The sequence below is a fragment of the Triticum dicoccoides genome, chromosome 3B (genome assembly GCF_002162155.2).
Source record: "Triticum dicoccoides isolate Atlit2015 ecotype Zavitan chromosome 3B, WEW_v2.0, whole genome shotgun sequence".
NCBI classification, from domain to species: domain Eukaryota; kingdom Viridiplantae; phylum Streptophyta; class Magnoliopsida; order Poales; family Poaceae; genus Triticum; species Triticum dicoccoides.
In genome coordinates, this window is record NC_041385.1 from 840,116,913 (window position 1) to 840,142,423 (window position 25,511).

Genomic DNA, 25,511 nt, shown 5'->3' on the forward strand with positions numbered 1-25,511 from the left:
ATGCTGCCGAAGGGTCTCTCTCATTATTGTTATCATTTTTATTCCTTAGTATATCTCTTAGGGATTTGTCTAGAGCCTCAAAACATATTTTGTTTGCCTTTGGAGTCTCATCCCACAGAATTAGTGGTGTTTGTTTTATTAGTTCGGGCAAGTGTGAACCTTTTTTGATGTCACATGTTCACTCTTCTGTAAGCATTGAAGATATATGGAACCTTGAGTGTGCTTTTCTACCTCTTTGTAGAAGTAGCGCTGCAATACCACATGATGTCACTGCTTGTACTATCTTTCCTTCTGAACGTAATTTTGTTGTGATTGCTTTCAATAGTCTTCCCTGTACCGCGATATCCATCTATAAAAAATGTTTTCTCAAATCCTTGTCGACTGATTCTATTATGTATCCAAATGCGCGAAGTTGTTCGCTGTTTAGATTACACAAAGATATACCTAGGTGTTCAACTTTTAGCTCTTCTTTGTTGTAGTTCAGCTCTTCATTGAGTAGCATGTTTCCAATTTCTTTTAGTCTTGAGGAGTTTGGCAGTTCGATTCCAGGGTATTCCTTGAGTGTCTATCTAGCCTGTCTCATAAGCTTTTCAATTTCTATCAAGCTGTCGTCTTTCTTCTGTCTATCTGTTAGACGTAGTGTAGGATAGTTCAAGATTTTTATCTGTTTGCATTCCATGTCTTCACATAAAACATCCCAACATGATTCCCACATCTTTGTTGGATCTGTAAACTTGCAGTCACATAAGGTGGTTGTGAAAAGTTGTCGTAGCTGGTTTCCAGTTGCCTGATTTGATGCCTTTTTGATACACTTAGTGCAGTCTTTGTCGTCATCAAGAAATCCTAATGCTTCACACGCCGCCTTGTATGATTTATAGACAACTCCATTTACCTTTCTTATGTCTTCAAAAGATGTGCATCCTTTGACAACGTTAAGTAGCAATCTCATGTAGTATTTCTGGCCACTTGCTAGATGGGCATAGTAAATCCTTCCAACAGATCTGCCCTTTGTTCCTCTTCCCCTTTTCCCCCCTTTTCCATACCCATTTTGCCTGGAACTCTGCATCCGTTAATTATCTGGCCTCTTCATAGTGCTTGTTTGTTTCCATACACTTCTTAAATTTAGTTATTCCTGCCCTTTCCTTTCTTACTATCTTTGTTAAGTCAGTGGAGTCCGAGAAGATGACATGTTCTTCATTGTGTAGATAACCGCAACTAAAATAGTAGGTGTAAGTTAAATTGCGAGGAATAGTAAATAACAGTTTATTATAATTTAGCAGGCTATTACATGCTTGTGTTCTCCCTAAGTATTCTCTTTCCTTTATGTCTCGCATGAATTCCTTGAGCTTTATGTGGAACACTCGATCAACAATCTCAGGTCGTTCTGATGCCGTTTGCCCTACCTCTTTGAGATTTATTTTGAGGTGTGACTGCTCTGACAATCTTATTAAGCTTTTATACATTATCTTATTGTTGGATTCATTTTTTTTCAGGTTTCGCGCACCGGAGATCATGCCTATATGTATTCTGAGTTGCTGGCCGCGGCGGATTATAAACTAGCGTGACCGACGATGGCAGATTAATAATCTAGCGTGAAGTATTCGGCCGTGGCTACGCAAATCGGTTGCATGTGACGTGCGTCTCTGGCTGTCCGTGGATTAATGAACTAGCGTGTGTCAGGGTTTAATCTGTTGGGGGGAGGTCGCCGGCGAGCTGGGCTGTCCAACAAAAATGTGGTTCGCCAGCTAGCTGGTCACCTTGCAAAGGCTGACGTCGCTGCTGTATTTGGTTCAAGTGCGATTTAGTTGAGTGCACGCATGTACAATTGCATTACCACGTGAGTTCTTCACCTCGGGCGTTAGTTGTGCCATTGATCGAAGGCTCATGAGATTCTGGAGACAGTCGTCGAGTCCCTGTGTTTCATGTTCACGCGTACACAAACATTTGTGTGTTTGTTTCTCGAGCTCAAATGTAGCTATGAAAACTTTGACAATATAATTATTGGAAAATACTGTGGAAACTATAATCATTTAAAAACAGGCATTGGAATAACCGTTGGATATTAATTATTATCAAAGTATAATCTATAGTCAATAGTAAAGACATAAAAAAATTTAAAGAGGCAGATCCAGTTAATCTCGACCATCAATTCGTGTCAATCTGACGGTCAAAATTGCTTCAGTGACGAGAGCTCAACATGTTTAACTTGCAATAAATATTATACCAAATATTACTATCAGTGATAATCATATAATTATCCTGCAATTAATATCTTACCTAATACCAACGTGCAATTAATCTTACCTAATATCAACATACAATTAATATTTTACCAAATATCTCTAAAAATAGATTCTACTACCAAATATGGACGTGCATTGAATCGTACGCATTTATATTAGTCATAAAAAATCCATTGGAGTATAGCCGTTGGACAATTATTATTGGAATATAGTCGTTGGAAAACTAATATTCCCGCCGCCGTTGGTATAATATAGCCGTTGGACAACTAATAGTCCCATGGCCGTTGGTATAATATAGCCGTTGGACAATTAATATATTTCAACGGCTATATTTTTAGTAATAAGGCTATAAATACAACAGCTATGTATTCATTTTCAAACAATGAGAGAGAGAGAGAGAGAGAGAGAGAGAGAGAGACCAAGTCTACATTTTTCAGTGAGATCCTGGCCAGTAATCCTCCGTCGATTGGTTGGTGCGCTGCTCTGCTCTCTTCCTCTCTTGATCCATCATGGCGTATATGAACTCTCTTCATGTCTTCACATTCCACTTTTTTGTGCTGCAGGTGGCCAGGCTAAGACCATGTCTTCGTCTTGTGGAAGATGCACACGGCGCGATGAATACAACTACAGAAATTCGGAGGATGAAAATAAACATTTCCTGATGCTTATGATGGGTGATTTTCAACAACAGATGGTAACTAATATCTATTCTTAGATTTAGTCCCACTACGGAATGCATGTTTTGTTTCTTATGCGTTTAGGCACTAGCTACTTTCCTAAGCATTCAACATGTTTCCTTGAAGCGTGTTTGGACCTTGTTCAGGAACTTTATCGTGTCAGCAGATATAATTTTAATTTTTTGTGTGCAGATAATCCCAAAAGAGTATGTGCGATGCCTGAAAGGCGAGATCCCGGGTGAGATCAACCTAGAAACTCGAAACAGGGACAGTTACACAATTAAGGTTGCCAAGTACCAAGAAAAGCATGTTCTTACAGCGGGTTGGCCCCAATTCGTCGAGAACTTCCATCTACAGTTGGGTGATTCCTTACTATTCAGATACAATGGAGACTCTCTTATTAGTATTATAATTTTTGATAAGCTTGGCCGTGAGAAAGCATCATCTGTTCTTGTTGATCCTTTTCCACCACAAGTCCAAGGAAGACACAACGAAATCGGGTGAAGTTTTTAGCTAGTCTTCAATTATTATGTACGATACCATTTCATAGGGCAAGACCAAATCTCACTTCAAATGGATTTTGCACTGCAGGTCTGCTAGAAAAGTGAACGCACTTTGTGAAAATGTGAAATCTGGGATGAACATCACTATATGAACTTGGATGATGAAAAGAAATATTTTTTGATGCGCATGATGGGTGATTTCCAAGATAAGATGCTAATATTCATATTCAAAACAGTACCACTCCGTTAGGTCATACGATTTTGTTGTTTCTCATGAGCCCAGCTGTGTTTTTCTTCGTTCTTCTACTTTTAAATTATGTGTACCATGTGTAGTTATTGCATCATCATGGAACCTCTTCCAGTTAATTTGATGACTAAATTTAAGCCTGCATAATAGCACATTCAAGTATGTTAGTTCACCCAAACATTCCGAGTGGTTTGGTTGCTGTTTCATTTTTTATCTTGTTTACAGACTGTTCTTTCAAACAATATAATCTCTTGAAACGTGCTTCCGCAGATCATCCGAAATGAATTTGTTCAGCGTTTCAAGGGAGAGATCCCAGGAGAGATTGAACTTGAAACAAAGAATAAATGTCAATACAAAATTCAAGTTATCAAGAACCAAGAAGAGCAGCTTGTGCTTGCAGCGGGATGGGGGAGCTTCGTACAGAAGTTTAGTCTAGAGATATGTGACAGAATAATATTATTCAGATACAATGGGAACTCCCGGTTCAGTGTCATAATCTTGGATGAACTTGGGCGTGAGAAGGGTTCATCTGTTGTCAATCTGCTCCCGCCTCGTGCACTCGAAAGGCACACAAATGGTGCTGAAACTGTGAGCCGACATCCTTCTGATGGTCCCGTGGACTGTTCTCATCCGCTCATGCTAATGCCACCGCCTGCTCAGTTTCATCATCAGCAGCAGGCCATCCTAATGCAGCCTCCCCTGAATCATTCCTCCTCCTCCAAGTCACCAGCTGGTATAAAAATAGCACATAACATATTCTCCCCCTTTTAACAAACATCTATCTTTTATACCTGTATTTATCAGTTTCTATTTACACACACAGGACAAGGAGATGGCTCTTTCTCGTCACATGATCATGTCCGGAATGCACTTGGTTTCAGGCGTGTTGTTAGAAGAAATCCAACCTCATCTCAGAAGTAGCAGGAGAAGGATGGTTATATTACCACGGATAAGACCAAGCTAACCTCTGCTCAGGAGCAGCAGGTGAAAGACATGGTCCAGTCTATCCGTTCACGCAGAAGTGGCATAACCATCTTTGTTTGATTTGATTGGCAAGGCCAATGTTCATCCAGCATTCTCCCTGGTGAGTAGCTCCCTCCATATTTATTTGTTGCTTCGACCATGCACATTCAAGTCTGTTGACTTGCTTCTCTTTATGGACAAACACACGACACTATTTTCTATGCTGTAATAGTATTCATAACTGGCCATACCTTAGTTTACAATTACATGCAATATTATTTTACTTCTAACCTACTACCTCTTTGGTTTTAATCTGTAACAGACTGTCCCAATCATGTACGGGGAGGAACATTTTTGAGATGGGAAAGTCATCTGCTTCCAGCTAGGCGAGAAAAAATGGAATGCCTGCTTCAGCAGTTCACGCAATGATTATCAGATTGAAAGGGGATGGAGTACATTTGTCAAGGACAACTCTTTGAACATAGGTGATATCTGCCTCCTTGAGCCGTTGAGCAACGAGGGGAGTACCATGGAAGTCCATATCATCCATGTGAATAATGGCAATTGACTGATTGTTATGCCATATTGCTACTTTCCCGATCTCCCTTACGGCGGGTGTTCTTTTGGTGATGTGGGGTTTAAGATTTATGTAGGCTAGTAGAGTCATGGTTATACTAATTAGCTGATGCCTACTTAACCTGCATAATGATGGAAGTTATTCTTATGCAACCTACAGTTTGGTTCAACTTTGAATTAGTGATGTCAGTGTGTCGAATTTAACACTGGTTTGGTTTATTGGTTTCTGACTTTCTGGACTCCTTTCCTTCAAATCCGGCATGTGAACCGTGCCTCTTGTTGCTATGATTATTGTTTTGTGTTTCTTTTTCCTTTGTATATCGGTGGAAGGAAATAACTGCAAAGGCCATCTTATCCTAAGGTAACATAAGAATTGTAAATCTCACGATTAATTCAAGTATCAAACTGTCATTTCATCTAAATAAGCTCAAAAGAAACGTCCTTCAAGACCTTAAGACAACAGAAACTGAGGTTTCATCTGTTACTAGCTAAATACATGTGTGTTCGCCAGGGGAAAACAAGCGAAGTATGTGCCGATCGTTTAATTCTAGTTTTGAAAACGCTAGGGAGTAACATTATGTCTAGTTTTCACTACATAGCTATAAGCACAAATGCATTTCTGTTCCTCCCTCTCGGCCATCATGTGCACCATACCATGTGCTCTGCTTTCACGCCTTAAGAGATTATTCTGCTTCAGTCGCTAGATAAATTTCCTAAACTAAGGAAAAGAAATAAAGTCAGAACTCTACATGACCTGAAAGAAAGGGAACCAATGGCGACGAAGGCAGCCGATGGCAGTGAAGTCCTTGGTCAGCGTGATGACAAAGCCTCTTCCTCGGGTGCGCCTTTGGGGGATGTGTTCGCACACAAACACGTCACCGTGTACCCTCGACGCCGGGGGTGATGCACCGCAGCTCACGTCGAAGGAGACCCGCCGGAAGCGCGGTACGCAAGACAATCCGGCGGGCGCTTTTGTAGACCCGAAACCCTACACGCCCGGGAGGGACCCCGTCTGGACGCGCGGCGGCTATGGGTTGCCCTAGGTCGACCTGATCGCCCCTAGGGCCTCGTGGATCGCTGCCCTCCTTCACGAAGAACGAACGAAGAACGAGGAAGAAGATACAAGGGAGAGGAATAAAAAGTAGATGAACACAAAAAAGTAGAAGATTGATTTGTTCGATTGTGTGTTGTTCAATCGGCCGTCACCTCTTACATATATATGAGGCGGCTAGACTTTCCGTATAAGAAAAGGACTCAAATCACGTCCAAAACATCAAAACATAACCTAACTCGGACAACGAGGGCCGGAACTTCCGGTTAGCCCGGAACTTCCGGGCTAAAATTACATCGAGTAGCCCACTTGTACAGCTCCTGCAGGTCTCATATGGCTTCGGATCGCGATGGTCCAAAAAGCAAAGTTGTAGATCATGCAATGGAGAAAACTTCTTTAGTTGATCACTTTTTAATCTGAGGTCATCTTGATGTCGAAATCGTCCCCGCAAAACTGCAAATAATGTTGAAATTCCAGTTTTCGGGACGCACCGCGTACAAAGTTTCTGTTTACACCGGAACCCTCCCCGGAAGTTTTGCCCGGAACTTCCAGGGCAGACTTATGCAGCACACCGTTTTGGCTATAACTTTTGCATACGTACTCCGATTTAGACGTTTCTTATATCAAAATCGATCGTTTTAACGAGGCGAAGACAATCCATGTAGAAACGTTTCCCATATGAGGTTATCTTGGGGGCATAATCAGCCGAATAGTGTTCTGAATGCAAAATCTCAGTACTTCAAACACAACTTGGGCCTTAGAGCTTAGATCGGACGGCTACAGAACTTTCTCACTTTGAACACTTTTCCATTTGAAGCCTTCTTAATTATGTTTTTGACCATGCGAAAATCTGGTGTCAACACATGCCCCCCTGTTTTTCGGCAAAGCTTGTGTTCCGAAAAATAACTTCCGCATAGCTTGTTCTAAGGACGATGTCAACACTCCATCGGCCATTTTGCATGTTCTTAGGACGATAAGTATATATGGCCATTACTTGTTTGAACCTCTTGATGCAAACTTGGGTGAAAACTTCTCAGCTTCTATAACAATCCGGTGATAAGGTTCCATAGACCAAAACCATTCTCCGGACCATATTGTTCTCCCTTTCGCTAGGATTTTGCAGATAATCAAGAATGAACTCCCTTCAATCCTTACTTCGTCTGCATAAAAGTTTCATTAGTGGCCGAGATGGTGAACTCCAATTCGGCCTTACCTATGTTGGCAAGAATGCGATACACATAGAAGAGGGTGACGAGGCAGAGGCCGAGGGTGCTGCTCCCGTACAAGGTACGTGTGCTTTTTTAATCAAGTGTAAAAAAATGGAGAAGGGCACTTCTATATAATGTCCTGATCCTATGTCTTTTTCTCAGCTGCAATGCCACGAGAGGCTGGAGCTAGACCTCGGCTCAGCCAGGCTGACATTCAAGCTGACCTCGAAGGTGAGAAACCAACCCACTAGGCCAATCCCGGAACAATTTTTGGGCAAGTTGAATTCGTCGATCGCAGGTTGCCAAGGATCACGGATCTGCTGTGGACACATCAGCGAACGCAAGCAGATATGCTGAAATGGGCACTGTGGGGGCAACGGAGTTGCAATGTTATATCAACGTCACAAGTGCCCAGCCAGAAGTAAGAAGGCCTGAAATTGGCATTTCCACAATAGCAGGTATCAATGTCCAAAGTGTTGTTAGCATAAACTTTGATTTGTGGGATTTTCAAAATGTTAGTTCTACTTCTATGACGTGTTTTTAGTCCGGGTCTTACAGTACTAGTACATGTAGGCATATATACATGCTTATATTGTTTATGTCATAACAGTACTAGGAGGTCAAGTAGAAGTAAGTTTAGGCTTTGTGTAAGGTCGGTGGCAGCTCGGTCTATATATGCATAACAGGTGAATACGTGAGTTTGTACCGTATTACCTGGGGGTGAGACAAAAGGAAAAGAAGTAAAGAGTGAAAACAAGGAATACAAATATCCGTGTGCGCGTGTTCATCTAGTTTGATGTGATCGTTCCTGAGACGAATGCCAACAAGTGTTTAGATTGAAGAAGTGGAAGCTATAATATTCCTGTTACATGTGATTTGTTTCCTATGCATGGAGAAAAAAATCTCCTATATGTTCCTAGTCCTATTTGATTTCAAGTTACAATGTCACAAGACGAGCAGCATCAATAAGTATTAAAAAAATGTATTAAAAAATGTTTGTTACATTTCTTAAAAAGTATCTGTGACTTATTTAAAAATGTACATCACACATATGCAAACTATACGCTAGGTATTTGAAAAATGTTTATCACATATCTTAAAAAGTATCCGTGAGTTATTCAAAAATGTCTATCATGTATTCATTTTTAGGGTCCATCATGTATTCTTAGAATATTGATCTCATGTTTATAGAAATGCTAGTCACTTATATGAAAAATGTTTGTTGCATATTTAAGAAAAATGCTAGTATCTTCTTGTGGATTCCGATCTTCACAAGGCCCGTAGTGCAGATATAACCTACCACTTGTAAAACCCTTGTACGCTCTCCACGGGACACCCGAAGCAGCGGACTGCACCACGGGCCAGAACCTCCGATGCCGAATGCGAACTGAAACTGAAAACCGCAATCAATTTCCTAAAATCCTCATCACAACCAACATGCGCCCAGGCTATGGACAGATTGGAAGACATTAATTGCTTCCAACCCAATCCCGGCGGCAAAGGCCGGCACCCCGAGAAACCGAAGCCCCTTCCTTCGCTATAAATCCATGTCCATCTAGCAGTCCCTCTCCACACCTGCTACTGCCCTGCGCCCGCGTGGCCTGCAATTACTGATGCACAGCAGCTGGACCTTGACTATGTGGGCTGCACTTTCTGCCTGATCAAATGCATATGCATACCTCCACAGGGCCCGTGAACATCGTTTCTGAGTACAACGCGTCTGGTTTCGATGAGATGCGCCAGTACGGAGCGGGGAGGAGTGGTGGCTGGGTCTCTGATACCAGATGTTAGGGTAACACTTGGGGATACAACTTACGCTGGATCTACGAATATTGGAGTGGATCAATGATCTCTGTTACACAGGAATTACAAGAATTGTAGCTAGGGTTCTTGATCCAGGTCGAGGAAAGGGGAATCGAGTAGGTAGTCACTGCCGTGCTAATGATCCACCGGATGCGATGGGCTCCTCTGTGTCTCTCCTCAAGTAGTTCGGTTGTGGGCTTCAGTTGGCCCACTCTGGCCCTTGGACTCGAGTGTGGGGCGTTTGAGCCTGTTGGGCTGCTGGGCAGCATTGGTGTTGATGGAGGGGCTTCCCAGTTGGTCCTGTATGTCAGGGGTCGCTGACAGTGCTACGTTGAGACACTTTCTACTGCAATACCTACACGAATATGCTACACTACCATGTATATTTTGCAGGCCATCATTTAACACAATAAAGAGACCCCAAAAAATGACCGGAACCTAGGGAAACGTTCCGTGTCAACATGCTGTGGGATGGTATAAGTAGACGGGTCACCTACTCCCCATTCCAACACAACTTCTGATATCCTGGTTTCTCTCGAACGAAAGATGGCCTCCAACGATGGTGCTGATAGCTCAAGCCATGGTCACAGTCCATACCGTGCGCTTCGGATGAGAGCCTCGTCATCATCACCTTCTCCGCCACGGTGCAGAAGTGCGCAAGTCGTCGCTAGCTCTGGGCGTCAACGCTGCGGGATCTGAACGACGTCGACGTCCCTACCGTGCACTCCGGATACGTGCCAGCAACTTATCGCCATCGCCATCGCCATTGCCTCCACGTCCACTGCCAGGTAATCATATGTGCATGCGTTAACGACTCCGTACGTAACGTACACACTTTAGTTTACATGCATGCATGAACGAACATTCTTTTGTACCATCGGCCGAGATGCTAAGTTCGTTACGCGCGCGTGCAGGTGTGGCTGTGGAAGAGTTGCTGCTAGCCTTGCCTCTGGCGGTGCCAGCTGAACATGATACAGTAATGTGGCATGTGGTGGCTGATCCAGTGTCTCCCCCGCCAGCCGTCGCTCTGACGGTGCCAGCCGACCCTGTGGTGCTTGCGCCACCATCGCCGCAGTCGGACATGGCTCCGAGTGTTCTAGGCCCCGTGGCGGCATCACCGTTGTTTACTCATAGCCTTTCTCTCTGGAGGCATGATGATTTGAAGATCGCTACAATAAAGTTCTCCGGCCGGCGGCTGAAGAGATGGGGATGGTTCTTGGGAATGTATCTTTAATAAAATTTGCGCCGTGTTGTCAGATGACGAGTATTTCTTTTCTGTATTACATTGTTGTTGTAGTAGCTGGAGGAAGCTAAACTGGTGCGTTTGATTTACCTTGTTAGAGTATCTCCAACGACTGACTCAAATTTGGTCCGACATCTATCTGCCGACAAGAGGGATCAGTCCGCGAGCACCGAGGCCAGATGCCTCCATCCAACACTATTCACATATATTTTAAACCACTTTTCAGCTAAATAGACGAAATTCACACAAACATGATGGATTTACATATAAAACCGGACAAGATTCGTGCAAACACGGTGGATTTTCATACATTTCAGACACTTTTAGAGCAAAAAAGCGTTCCAAACTCTAAACCTATCCAACGGTGGCGGCTGTCGTTCACTTTCTTTGTATTCCGCATTGGCGGCCACGTTCTCCATCTGCCGTATTTACAAACAGCGGCGGGGTTTAAGACTCATGAAGTATAGGCGCGGTCTCCGGCGAGGAAGAGTAGAACCTGGTAGGCAGACCGGCCCACTAGGGACACCATGCCTTGCCGCCTCCCATGCCCTACTCATTCTTGGAGGAGTCCGTGACATGTCTGTCACCGATGTTGGGGCGATGGATGGGGAGGCGGACGGAGGCTGGTGTGGGGATGGGGTGTTCTAGCGCGGACGGTGTATGAATGGGAAAATGGAGGGAGAGGTACGGGGAACCATGTTTTTGGGACGCGCCTGTCTGAAATATGGGAAAGTTACGAACTTAGCCCCCGTTTAAAATTTGGACGTCTCATCGATTGGGGATAGGACGGTAATCTCGCATCTCGCCAATATTTGCCCAGAGCGATTTCAGGCGAGGAGAGGGTGGTTGGCGCCCATGGTTGGCGCCCACAGTGTATGAACGGGGCTGACAGGTAGGGCGGTCGTGTCTCGTCTGAGTGAAGTTACAAACCTGCCCCTATTGAAAATATTTGCCTACATCGATTTCGGCCGAGTCGAGTTTGTTTTGCCGCCCACCGTGTATCAATGGGGAATGAAGGGAGAAACAGAGGTCTTTCGGACGAGCTTGAATCAAATGTGTTTTGCCGCCCATGTTTGACGCCCACCGTGTCGGAATGGGCTCAGAGGCGGTCGTGTCACGTCTAATTGAAGTTACTAACCTACCCCTATTTATAGCAGTGGAAATCGGGCCCATGGATTATTCGTATAATGGGTAGACAGTAATTTCCATCTCCGAAACACTTGGCTTCGGGCAGCCGACGTGGGAGTGGACATTTTGCAGCTTCTTTCGAATTTTGGGACAATAAGCATCCACGTTTACCCTGGCAACTAAATTCGAGTCCATTTTGTATTCCTATATGAATCTTTATAAATCGTTCTATGTGCTTTTATATATCTTCAAAAGGACGACAAAGATGTATTCCACTGTCATATATGAATATGGTTTACAAATGCCGATACTCAAATTCAGAAACTAGTATCCAGTTTAAGGTGAATTCGAATATTTCGAACACTTCATGTCCAACTCAAATGTCACACGCAGCATAATGTGTACTCCTATTTAGATATGTACACAAGCGATGTATCAAGATTCAAATACCGAGTCAATTAACCAAGAATGTACAGAACTAACAGACATATAAACACTTATAGAGTATATGGATCAATAATATCAACTAACATACATAAGCCAGGCCGCTGTACTTTTTTTGGCTACAACAGCATCTTTTTTTAGCCAGCATCTTGGCCCTTTCCGATGCGTGCCACTTATGGTCCATCTATACTGCTACTATTGCTGAATGCACATTCAGCCCGATTGACATATTTGTAGGTCTGGCAGAGCAATCCAAATGAAATGTCTCCGAGTCTTATCAATTAATACAGACTTGTGCTCAAATTAAATTACAAACCAAAAAACAAAAAAAATTATTACATGATCTCTAAAACAAATGATTTGATTGATTACATGAACAGATAACACAAAGGTTATTCAACTATGGAAAGAACATTTCACCTATGATTTACCAAGTAGGAATTTAATTTCCTTTTTTCCTTTAGGACCTTAACAATCTAGTCAGTCTCAGCTTGCTTCGTTTTGAAATCCACCAAATATTTAATGGTTGTCTTGAGTACTGCTTGTGATTGTGCTGTTTGCTTCCTCAACATGTCAACTTCATCTCTAAGTGCAAAAGCAAAATCTCTTTCTACCACTAGTTTAGCCTCTAGAGCATCAGCAGTTGGCAATTCATAATGCACGATTGGGCCGGTGCAACTGATGTGGGATGATGCAACGTCCATGGAGACCTCGCTCTTTGATCTTGGGCTAACCTGTTTTGCCATTAAAGTTCCGATTGGATTCAGAAAAGTTGAAGTTAGCAAAACATCTCAACTGGGAGTTATAACAGCAAACCAGTTAAACAAACAAGGAATTAAAGAGTTTCAATTGGATGCTGAAAAGTACTCCCTCCGTCCGATAATGTAAGAGGTTTTTTAACACGATGCTAGTGTCAAAAAATGTCCTATAGTATGGGACGGAGGGAGTAGTTATTAACATCATTGTAACCCGCTGTTGCAGCAGCAAAGCAGTTAAACAAACAAGTAGATATTTAAGTTAAGACAAACAGGTAATTTTTAACAGTAAGTATCAAACACATAGATAGGCGCAGTCTACAATATGATTAACAAGCTGTGCCATTATGTAGTCAGTAGCAAACTAAATTAAGCCAAGCAACGTAATTAAACAATTTTGCAATAAGTGGCTAACTAAATTCCGAGAAGCAGGTAACTGAACTTACGCTAGTTCTTTGTACAGGCACACTGCAACTTCTTCTTCGCTTACAAGGTTGTACAAAGGAGTCCATGGCATCAATTGCTTGGATACGCAGTCCCAATACTTCTTTCTTCCCACACTTCATGTTTAAGTCGAATGGTTAATCTGGTAAGATGGCGTGTCCTTGATATGTTATATGAGGACGTGTAGTCAGACTAGTTGTAGCCAAACACATCACACTGGCTTTTACTGTATATTTCATGCGATTACTTTTGACATATCAAGAATCTAAGCAATCTATAATAGGATGAAAAGACTGACATCCTTCACATTATTGGCGAACTCAGTTCATAGAAACAAGAAATTCAACCATTCTATGGGTAAATCAAAAGCGCCACTGGAATATTTTTCACTATCCAATCATACACGCAAAAAGGGACGACGCCACCATAGGGGCTGGTATGGGCGGCCGCCTCAGGTGGCTGGAAAGTGTGCACCTAGTTTGAGTCGTCCAGGTTGGCCCACGCTAGTTTTGTTTGTCCCATCGCACGAGCAGGCAATGTAAAAAAGGAAGAAAAATGTTTCAATTTGGATGGGCCAATAACATAAGTGCAAGGCAGGCCCTATAGCAGGCTCGCGGCCCAAACGAGCGCCTCCCATATCGATCGACAGCAGGAAAAATCCCAATTCATTCGCTCCAGCCTCCAGTCTGGTTCGCTCCTAACCTAGCCGCCGCTGGACAGACCGACACAACACTTCCTCGCGCCCTCGTTGTAGGGCGGTCGCCGGGCTTCAAGCGAACGTAAGGACAAGAAGATGAAGATCCAACCCTGGGTGTAGCCTCCGTGGGAGGCAACGGCGGCAGCACGGGCATGGCATCGAGCTTGTGCAAATGGACAGTCGCATTTGCAAGAGTAGCATGCGCAACGAGCAGGTACATCACATCCCTGATTATATCTAATTCAACTCTTCAATTTCTGGCCAATAGTTAAACCTGACGGTGTTGTAAAACTGCTTGTATGTAGGGAATCTATGAGAAAATGAAACCAATTTCTACTTATTTTATAACTCCCCCAATCAATACTGAACTGACTGAATCTGATGTATCTAATCAAGTTTCTGGCGCAAACATACAAGCTCATGTTGTTCTTGAGCCTGAAGTGTCTAATGAACAGACTGCTAATGAAGGATTTGATGCAAACATTTTACATGCTCCTGGTGATGAACATATAGTGTCTAATGAGGGATCTAATGCAAGTATTTTGCAAGCTCATTGAAGGATTTAGTGTCTAATGATGATCTACTATGTTGAGAGAGACAGAGATTTGCAGGCATTGATGACAAGCAAATTATAGTGCATTTTCATAGCTTGAGGAAACGTCGAGGCCATCTACCAGAAAGTCCCCGCATCATGACAACATAGCATAAATACTTTTCTAATCTGTTGTTTGAAACTATTGGCATACTTGTGCAGGATAGATATATTGATATGCAGTTTGCGCACTGGTTATACGTGCAATTACACTTCGATATTTTCAGCCAGAGAACGAATAATTCAGGCAGGTACAGACCATGTTTGTAGTCCTTGTACACCATGTTGCATTTTGTGTTTTTTGGTGCTTGCATCATTTAGTGTTTATAATCTGAACTACTTTGGATCATTAGCTGGTTTTCAAAGTGCATGCAGCTTCACATTTCTTAAGTTATGTTGATTTCCGGAGTGCAAGTGCCTTCGTATTTTTTAAGTTTAATGTTCGCCCCTGGTAACTTGAATTCGTGGATCAGCCACTGCACACAAATCATACAAGAATGCCAGTACGAATTAAATGAAATGCAGGGACTTACGCTAGCTCGTTGTACAGGCTCGCTGCAGCTCTGCTTGCGCTTGGGATGTTCCATGTACAAGTCCATGTTACCACTTGCTTGGATGTGCAGGGCCTTGTGCTCCTTGCATCCCCCTCTGCATTTTACACGGCAAATGGTTGATCAAATAAGAGGAATCGACCTTGATGTTGTAGCGGAGGACAGATACTTACAAGGTTATACGGGTGTGCAGGATGTGTACCAGATCCCGTAGCCTCGTCATGCTTCGCTAAAAAATGGATTTGCTTATTTCAGATGATATCTCCAGAAGAAATAAGAGTTAAAGTCAGAGTTGCATAGGCGTGTAAGCTAAGAGAGAAGTGAAAGGATATCCAAACTCGTCGGAACAGTGCACAAGGGAGTGATGTGTGTATACCTAGTTCGGGCCAGTGTTTGGGCATGCTCGCCTAGCTAGAGTGTGGGTCACTTTAGAGCCGTTGAGGGTGATGCGCTGGCGTTGGCTGGCCACGCACGGATGCAGATCTTGAGTGGCAGCGGAGCGCTACGATGCGGTGGACGAGACCGTTGGTGAAACCCCAACGACATCGGGGGGCCAGAGGTGCGACGATGTGCTCGGTGAAGTAGCCCCGGTGAGCTGGGAGACGGCGTCAGTGAAGCGCACCTGATGTGGTGGAACTCGGTGTCTGTGAGGCACGTCGGTTGCGGCGGCCGACGTTGTCGGTGGACCACCCGGTGCGGCGGACGAGGGCATAGATGAGGTAGCTCCGGTGCGGTGGTGAAGCGCGACCGTCGTCTTCGTCGTCATCGTCCGACACAGAGGTGGGGAATGGTGGGGAAAGAGACGAGACGAGGGGCAATTCGAGGGATGGCGGCGAATTAGGGATTTGAGCAATCTGTGCGCGGAAGGGGACGGTGGAGAAGAGAGATTTTGTAGGGCTGGAATTGGGGCCGCCAGATATTTCAATCCAAAACGTGGAAGTGCGAACTTATATTGTCGTTTTCCTTTTTTTTGGGGGGAGGGGGCTGGGTGGCTGGGTGCTACGCGTCCGTCCGACACACGCGACCACCCCGACAAGACTACGCTTCGGTGCCTTAAGGCACCTGCCTTTGTGTCCATGACATGTGGGCCCAACAGATGGCTAGCTCACATGTCAGTCACCTAAGGGTTGTTGCCTTTAAGGCACCGAAGCAGCGTCCACCCCGACACGACCCTGGTCTGCCTGGTGCGCCTACATTTGAGAGTGCAAACGAATCTTCATTCATTTGCAAACGAATCTGTATGTATTACCATGCCCGTGTTTTCCTTGCGATAATTAGTCATTCGAAACGAGATACTCCATCCGTTCAATTTTGTTAAGTCGTTTCAGACAACTTAAAATGAACTGTTTTGCACATTGTCTGAAATGTCTTCAAGGTCTTATAAAAGTGAACATAGGGAGTACTATAAATTAATTAATGAGGAGTTATTTGAAAAAAATTCGAAACGTTACCCACGCTAACGTGGATTAGAGTGTGTCACATAATTAGTTATTTTAATTAGAGTGTGTGTCACGTAGTTAGTTATTTGAATTAGAGTGTGTGTCACGTAGAGATCTCCAATTCTAACGTGGATTTCGCATTTCACTGTATCCACGCTACTTTTTTAATACAAATTCATACGTATATGATGAACACCATGGTAGTGAGAAAACTTTTGGATGGATTCAAACATATGACCTACAAAATAGCACAACAAATTGAGCCAATGTCAACTTTTCGAAACTTAGTATGACACGAATTCGAAATAATTACCCGTATGCCTCGTCCTCGGTTCAAATCTTACAATGTACACCGAATTGAAACATCGATATTAAGTCTCGTACTATGTACATTCAAATGTTGGTTTTAGTCCCCCCCCCCTCCGCGCGCACAAACGCTACATACTTCATGTATCGGTCAATCTTCCTCTCCTAACCACCTTAGCAAGCTATCGGTTACCAACACACGTTCATTCTTTCTCTCTGTGTTTCGATCTCTAAGTCTCTCAACTACACAACACCTTTTTCCACTCCTATTACCAAATGTATTTACCTCACACACCCGCCATTGCACCCCATGCCGAGCTCTGTCTCTCTCCCCCCCTCTCCCTCTCACCCTCTGGCGCTAAATACATGCATTGCCTATCTAGCCCCCCCAACCTCTCATGCACACGAACGCACGTTGTATATCTAGGTCACTCCCTCGAGACTGTCTCACTCTTTCTTCCGCACGGCGGGCCACACTCTCTCAATCTCGCTCTCTTTATATGAGTCTCGTTTAACCTCGTTTTCTTTCACACAGAAATGATATATCTCCCTGTTCGGGCCTCGATCAACACACTCTATACTCTCTCACGCAGATTGTCTATCTAAGTCAGTCCATCCAAGCCGCCGCCACTCTTTCGACCTCATGGTGGGCCACGCTCACTCAATCTCTCTCTCTCTCTCTCTCTATGTGGGTGTGTGTGTCTCGATTTACCTCGCTCTTTCTCGGACAAAAACGATATATCACCATGTTTGAGCCCAATTCGACCTATTCACATTGTATACTCTCTCACGCACATCGTCTATCTAGGTCACTCTCTCCAACCCATCTCACTCTTTCAATCGCACGACGACCCTATGTGATCGGTTGACCTTGCTTCCTCCCACGCACAAAATATATCTACACATCTGTGACTGGATCATCTCTCAAGCTCTATCTTACAGCCCTCACCCTTACCAAAAGTTCAATCGGACAATATCTCTCCGGAGCTCATTTATTTGTTCAATGTATGTCGGACCACACTCACTTTGTCTTTCTATCTATATGTCTCTTGATTGACCTCGCTTTCTCATACCGTATCTTCCACGCGTTGAAGCTACTACCTCTCCATCCCTCGCAACGCCGGAGCTATTTACATTGTTAGGGGCACTCCAACCTTGGATTAATTTGTGTAGGCATTTATTCCGGTCGGTTTAGATTATATTTTCGTAGCATTCGGCCCACAACTACTCCAAACGCCGTTGCAACCCACGCAACTCCCCTAGTTGATTTCCCTCTGGCTCGGTCATCGCTCTCTCGCACGTCCTTTCTCACCTTCAACGTCGCACCATGGTATTATTGAAAAAACTATGTTGTTCTCTTTAATTATTATAAATAAGCTACAAAACTACACATCGATAGTCCGCTTGGAATGGAACAAATTTCGACCCACAAATTAAAGTGCTACAAACTACACACCAAGGGGCCCACATGTCATGAAACAAATTTGGACCCATATACAAAATAAAAAATAAAGGACGGGGATCGAACATGCGACCGGGCCTTCAAGCCGCATGTTGTACCCCCTTTGTTCACATAATGTTTTTATATTACCACAGCCTAATTAATGGATAACATGTAATATTATTTTTAGTACTATTCGCCTTCACTTACTGGTGGGTTCCATGTGTGCTCTCTCTCTCTCCTCCCCTTCTGCGTTTAGACGCACGGGCAAACAGGAAGAACTCGCGGGCGTTGTTGCCGTTGACCATATCTGGACGCGTTCACAACTCACAAGTCACGGCACCAGTTTCACGTACTAGCAGCACTAGTCAGTGTGTACGTGCAATGCACGTTAATTTGGAAGTATATTAAGTGCATGCGGATGTTAACTAATAGGATATTATTTGCGTGTTGTCATGTGATTAGCACTATTTTTGGCATGAAATTAACTGCACGCTAAACGTGTTGAGCGCTCGACATTGAAGCAGTCTAGGTCGTTGGATGACAAGGAATACATGTGGCTTGATGACGTTTTATATTTAATTTGATACGGCTCTAGCAGAACATTCAATCGATCAAACCATACATTTCGTTCAGTCTGACTCCGACTTTAAAGTATACGACGATCGATATAAAATAAACGGAAATGATAAACGTTCGGATTTTAAGCATGGCAATCCGAACGTTTTTCATGGCAAATTTAGATTACGCGGCGGCGGCGGGGGCGTCTCGCGGTGGGAAGCGGCTCCTCTGCCGTGCTCTTTGTGTCGTCGGGCCACTGACCGATGGTGACGGCGGCGTCTTGCGCTGTTGTTGGCGTACTCCTGGACGTTGGCCTAGCTTCAAGGAAGGCCAAAATGTTCTGGACTTCGGAGCGAATCAACTGGCGGGAGTAGGCGACTGGCGTTGGTGCAAGGAATCGGTCGACGGCGGCCATCCATGCCGCTGAGGGGGGCACTAGCACCCGCGCGGGGACATACGCTGTCAACGGCGCGGCGGGGACGTTTATGTGCATGGGCACCGGCACGGGCGCGCACGTCAGTGCACGCGCAGGCGCATGCTCTGGCAGGTGCACGGGCACCGGCACGGGCGTGCGCGTCAGTGCACGCGCAGGCGCATGCGCTGGCAGGTGCACGGGCGCGTGAAAGTCGGCGGGGACCTCGTGGAACCCCATGGCATCAAGCTCGGCGACAGTGTGCGGCTCCCAGCCCATCAATGCCACGGGGATGGGCGCTGGCGCAGTCAGGGCGATGGGAGCCGGAACGGGAGCGGGGACAGGCGCGACGTCTTCCCGCAAGGCTAGTTCAAGCCCGTCCCAAAGCGCCTTATGTTCTTGAGACTCCGGCTGGGTGTCTTCCTCATGAAACTGGAACACTAAGGGCAGACCATCGTGATGCGGCATGGCGTACGTATAGGTCAGGCTAGTTGGAGGTAGGCGACAGGAGAATCGGAGAGAAAGAGAGAAGATTGTAGCGATACCGGGTAGTGCGGGGTTGATTTTAAACTACGGCGTCGATGACATTAAAAGTGGGAGCAGTTGGGACGACGGTGGGCGGCGGAGCCTTGTCAAAGGGCTCGCCTCCCAGTGAGTCTGCACAGCGGTCTGCTCGCACGCCTCCCTGACAGCCGGCGCAGCGGTCTGCTCGCACGCCTCCCATCGACTCACACGCTTGCTGGGACGGCACCTGCCGATGAGAAGCGGGGACTCGTGGCGGCACGTAAACGCCCATTTCAATAGTGAAAGCGTTCGCCTTAACGTGACAGGTCTTTTCCCTCAAAAAAAAAACATGACAGGTCTTTGTTCCAAAATACCTTGGCTCTTCATTTGTGCAACTTGTCATAAGCAACTTGTCTCGAATTGAAGAAAAAACTTACGAAGTAATATTTGTGCCATATCACGTGACCATGCTCAGTTTCAAGAATTTATGCTCCCTTTTGGATTTTCTGAAATTTAACACCCATGATTCGAAACAATATCATAACCTACATTATGCAATAAATTTTCAAGCCGTACATCTGTCCTGTTGTATTTCTTAAGAAAGGATTTGGTCAAACATTTTGCTTAGTTAAACCTCCTTTCCTGTTTATAGGGCTCAATTCAAAAATCTCACCAACCAAGGTAGATGGTGAGTGGTGGAACAATTGTTGTAGTTTGCAAATCCACTCAATTAATGCGCTTGTTTTCCTCAAAAATTGTGTTTATGAATGCATTAATTGCAATGCATGCATGCATAAAGTACATGCATTGGTCAATTTTCTCTTAATACTTGCATGTAATGATTTATTGCACCTTGAAATCTGAACATGTGACGGGGAACAACCAAATTGCGACTTATAAAATAGGAAAACTAAAAATTTGAGATAAGCCCTATAAACCGGAAAGGAGGGAGTAAAAGGATAATCCCTCCGTACCAGTGCATTGCCTGATATATTTACTCACGTACTAGGCACGAACAAAAAAAGTACTTGCACGAACAAACGGGCTCAATTATGTGCTCATCCTGGTGTAGTAGTAGTAGTACTAGGCAATGCAGTTGACGGATGACATTGACGAGCGGCGACCGACGGAATTGAACCGTGCTCGGCACGGTAGGTAACGTTGTCTAGTTACTAAAGCATCCCTCCGTTGTTCATCGGTAGTCATTATGGACCGGGGACATGAGGAGAATTTCCTAGGGCTGGAATTCTGGCCGCCAGATATTTCGACTTGAAACGCTGAGGCTCGACTGGTTGGGGTTGCCTAATGTGCGTACCACGCACACCACCGAAGGACACGAGCCCGTTTCTTTTAGGATCAACACGAGCCAAGGTCTGGCTGGTACGCCGTTGGGTCCTACCATTTGAGAATACGAAAGGAACCTTTTAAATTGCCGAACGAATCTATGTGTATTACAATACCCGTATTTTCCTTGCAAATACTAATCTCAACATGGTAATTGATTTATGACGAGTCGTTGAATTAGAGTGAATTTGAGATATAGTGATCTCAACGTGGATTTCACATTTCATCGTATGCCTAGTAAGTTTTCCAATGCAAATTCAAATTTAAAAGATGAACAATATGGAGGTGAGAAAACTTTGTATGTATCAAGCATATGACCACACACACACACACACACACACACAGACACGCACGAACACAACAACAATCCAATAAGTATAGTGCATCTATTTTTCCAACCCATGCATGTATGACACGAGTTCAAAAATACTCCTTCTATTCCTAAATATTAGTCCTTTAAAGAGTTCAACAAGTGACTACATACAGAGCAAAATGAGTGAATCTAGACTCTAAAATATGTCTATATACATCCGGATGTGCCAGTCCATTTGAGGCCTCTAAAAAGACTAATATTTAGAAACGAAGGGAGTAAAATGTAAGACATCCATGGTCCTCAGTTCAATATTTAAAATGAACATGAAACTGAAACATGAATATTAAGTCTAGTACTACAGTACATGCAAATGTTGTGCTTAGGCGGAGCTATGATTCTCGGGGGTCAACCCCTCGACCTTAGATAAAACTGTGGAGCTCTGTTTAGGGTTGTTTAGATTATATTTGTTCCCACCCTCCCAACCACCGATTGGTTGTGCACCCAAACCCCTCCTCCTCGGGAGAATATCATGTGCCCCCATACCTTACATGCTATATGCCGATACGAGTTGCTTGGAGCTTGTAGATCTGAGACATAGCAGCTCACATGATGTGTCTTAATTTTTTTGCAGGAAACCTTGATGAGATTGAGAATTGCACACAATTTGTACAAAAACTACTTAGATGCCCTTTGATCCCATATCCAACGACCTCGAAGCTCGTATCACCGTAGCATCTAAGATCAAGGAGGACATCATATTCTCCTGTATGTAAGAATATCACGTGCCACCACACCTTAGATGCTTTGGTGATACAAACTCTTCGGAGGCGTTGGATTTGTGACCCAACACCTCCTCGGTGGTTCAAATGGTTTTTTGCAGAAAAGTCCCAAAAGAGTTCGGCCACTGCTTACAAGCACAAAGACTGCTCAGATGCCTTTGGATCTCAGATCAAACGACCTCCAAGCTCGTATCACCGTAGCATCCAAGATGCGATAGCACCTTATGTTTTCTCGTATGGGAGAGTATGAGGTGCTCCCGCACCGTAGATTCTATGGTGATACGAGTTCATGGAGATCTAACGGCCCACAGTAGGAGGTTTGAATGTTTTTGCAATATATGACTGATAGAGTTTGGGAAATGAGCAGAAAGTACAAGTACTATGCATGTGCCATCTGATCACTGATCATACGACCTAGATGCTCATATCACCGTAGCGGGTAATTAAGCTACGGGTAGCACCTAATATTAGCACCGCGGAGCCGTTGGATCGAAGATGCAGCGCCACACACGAGGCCTGAATGTTTTATTTGCAAAAAAAAAACTTTGGAGAGTTTGGAAGTTGCGCATAATTACAAAGACTACTCCCAAGCCATTGGATCTCACTTCCAACGGTGTAAAAGCTCGTATCACCATAGTATCTAAGCTGCGGGGTGGATGTGATATTCTATGCCGCTGTCATTTTTGTTCGTAAACTTGCAAAATACGTGTAACTCGTGCCGTTACTTTTCTACCGCGCAAAGTGTTTGTTCAAAAAAACCATCCTACACTGAAATATCAGAACAACACGCGGGGGTCCCACTTGTCATTAATCAAATTTGGACCTAAAACTAACAAATCTGAAAGACGAGATTCGAACTTGCAACCTGGACTACAAAGCGTAAGTCGATAGCCTGAAAAAATGAACGGTTGTTGGCTTTGTCCCATAACTTGATTTTATACAATACTTGCATTGAGTAGAGTAGAGGGAGTGCCTCGTCAACATGTGCATGACCGTTGTCTCACTTACGGGTGGTCCCAGGTCTGCGATCTCAATCTCTCTTCTCTCCATCGTCTAACCTTTGCTCGGGCACACACGAAGAGCAGCGCTAGCTTGCCATGGTGTTATTACAACTAAAAAAATCTTGGAAAATAGAAGAATCGCCTAGAACAAGAGAGGTTGCAGCTGGTCGAGACGGAGCTAACCGTGCCACGTTTGCATGATGAAGCTGTGTGGCTAGTGAGGTGTTTTCGATCGACTGGCTGGGTCCCGAGGTCTAACCATAGGTACTACGTCTGATACAGTATATTTTTACACGCACATTTTTCCTCCGTGCCAAGACGTGGCACACCCTACCGTGCGGTTTCGTGTTCCTCCCAGGTGGTGCACGCATATATTCTTCCTGACGTGGGACGCCCTACCGCGCATTTTCTGGGTCCTCCTCGGTCATAGCGCCGAAGAAAGTAAATGAGTCGTCAAATCACGAAAGACCACCTTTCCCGCCGAGTACATCAGTGAAGCACGGTGGCTAGCTAGTTGGGCTAGTTCGACCGATTAGCTAGGCCGCTGCCACATTTGTTTTTCACACCTTTTTTTATCTACTTGCCGGCAGGTAAATTTAAATATCCACCGCGGCGTTCCTCTGGTGTTTGGGTTCGGCAGGATTTTAAATTTTTTGATTGACGGGAGCAGGCGCGGCAGGATTTTTAATTTTTTGATTGACGGGAGCAGGCGCGGTAGCAATTAGTCACGATGACTCCGCCTGTAAAAACCCACTGCTCCCTAATGTGAGAAGTCGTCGACTGGTGTTCTACCGTGGTGAAAACCAAAAGATTCCCCGCTCCTCGGCTGGCTCCCTCCGCCTTCTCGTAGATTGCATTGCCTTTCAGCAGTTTCGCCCCCTTTGCTCCCTCTCCCCATTGCTTCTACCTGGTGCCATGGAGGCGCAGCAGATCACGGAGTCCGAGGTGAGGCGCCTGACACAGGAGCTCCATGCCAAGGATGGAGAGCTCAGGGCGAAGGACATGGAGCTCCGTGAGCTCAAGGAGGAGAGGAGTGCCATGCTCCTCCGTTATGTGCGGGAGTTCACGGAGCTTCAAAAGCGGCAGGCGTCCACCACAAAGATGCTCGAGGCGTCGGCGGCGTTGCTGCAGAAAGCGGGAGATACGATAGGCCGTCAGAGGAGCCGGCTGGAGCGCGAGCGGGCCGATCGTGACAAGGTCCAGGATCGCCTCAGCCACTTGGTGAACCAAGTTGCCACGCACGTGTTGCGGCTAAGCGATGCCTACCGTTGTGCCAGCGCGACGATGCCGGCCGCCGGGCTAAACCCGTTTGACCACCCGGTCGACTTCAACTAGCTGCGTCTTCCTGACCTGGTCTCCTTCTTCACCTATATCTCTGAGGAGCTGAGCCATCTCCGCGCGATGGTGGGGGCTGAGCTAGACAAGCAGGGGTTGCACGCTGCCGTCGCCGTTGCCGGGCGAATCCTTTCAGGGCTCTGTCATCGGATTCCATTCGTGCCATTGGACGCCGTCTTTGACGAGCTGGCTCCCGTCGACCGGGAGCGGGCTCTGATGGCGGTTGCACCCTGCATCACCAACGTCATGCGCCTCGAGAAGTAGAGGGACTTCGGTGGTGTTTAGGCGCCCTCTGCATGTGCATTTCCATGTCTCGGCGCAACATGACCGTTGGATCAAACTGAGACGGTGCAGATCCGTCACTGCAGCACAAAGTGTGTGGGTGTGTTTGGTTGCATTCTCATCTCAATATAGTTGTTTCCTCTTCGTGTATTTTTGTCAACCTACTAGTGTGGACTCATGCACCCTTAATGCACTCTGCCAAACACCCAAAAGTGGGTCGAGAAGGGAACTTTTGCTCCCATCCCGTGCACCCTTCATACACCCTGTCTAACACTTTTGGATGTGCTTCATATGGTTCATGTTTCATGGAGTACTGTAGCACCGTACACTCCGTGCGCTGTGGACCTAGTTCTGTTAACATTGATCTCACCGTTCATTCTCGACCGGACAGTCGAAAAAGCGGTTCTATGTTACATATAGGAGTAGTTGACATGCGCACAACACAGCAACAAGATTGTGTAGTACTGACGTATGAACCACTGCACATGCCTAGTAGTAGGAGCAATGTGTATGTTCAAGTGGCTTCCGTGTTTCGCACTCCTCCGTCGTAAGAGTGGAAACGCTTGTTGTAATAATTGTTTCTTCAGAATGAAAAACAGTGGACACGCTCTACCGTGCGGATCCTCCTTCAGCCATGCACTAAATTACTCACTTTCGCCAACGTGTGGG

General features: G+C 45.0%; 1 pseudogene; it reads left to right on the forward strand.

The window, feature by feature from the left end:
- The first annotated feature begins 2,752 nt into the window (after positions 1 to 2,752).
- Positions 2,753 to 10,505, forward strand: LOC119280253 (annotated as a pseudogene).
- Positions 10,506 to 25,511: the final 15,006 nt, after the last annotated feature.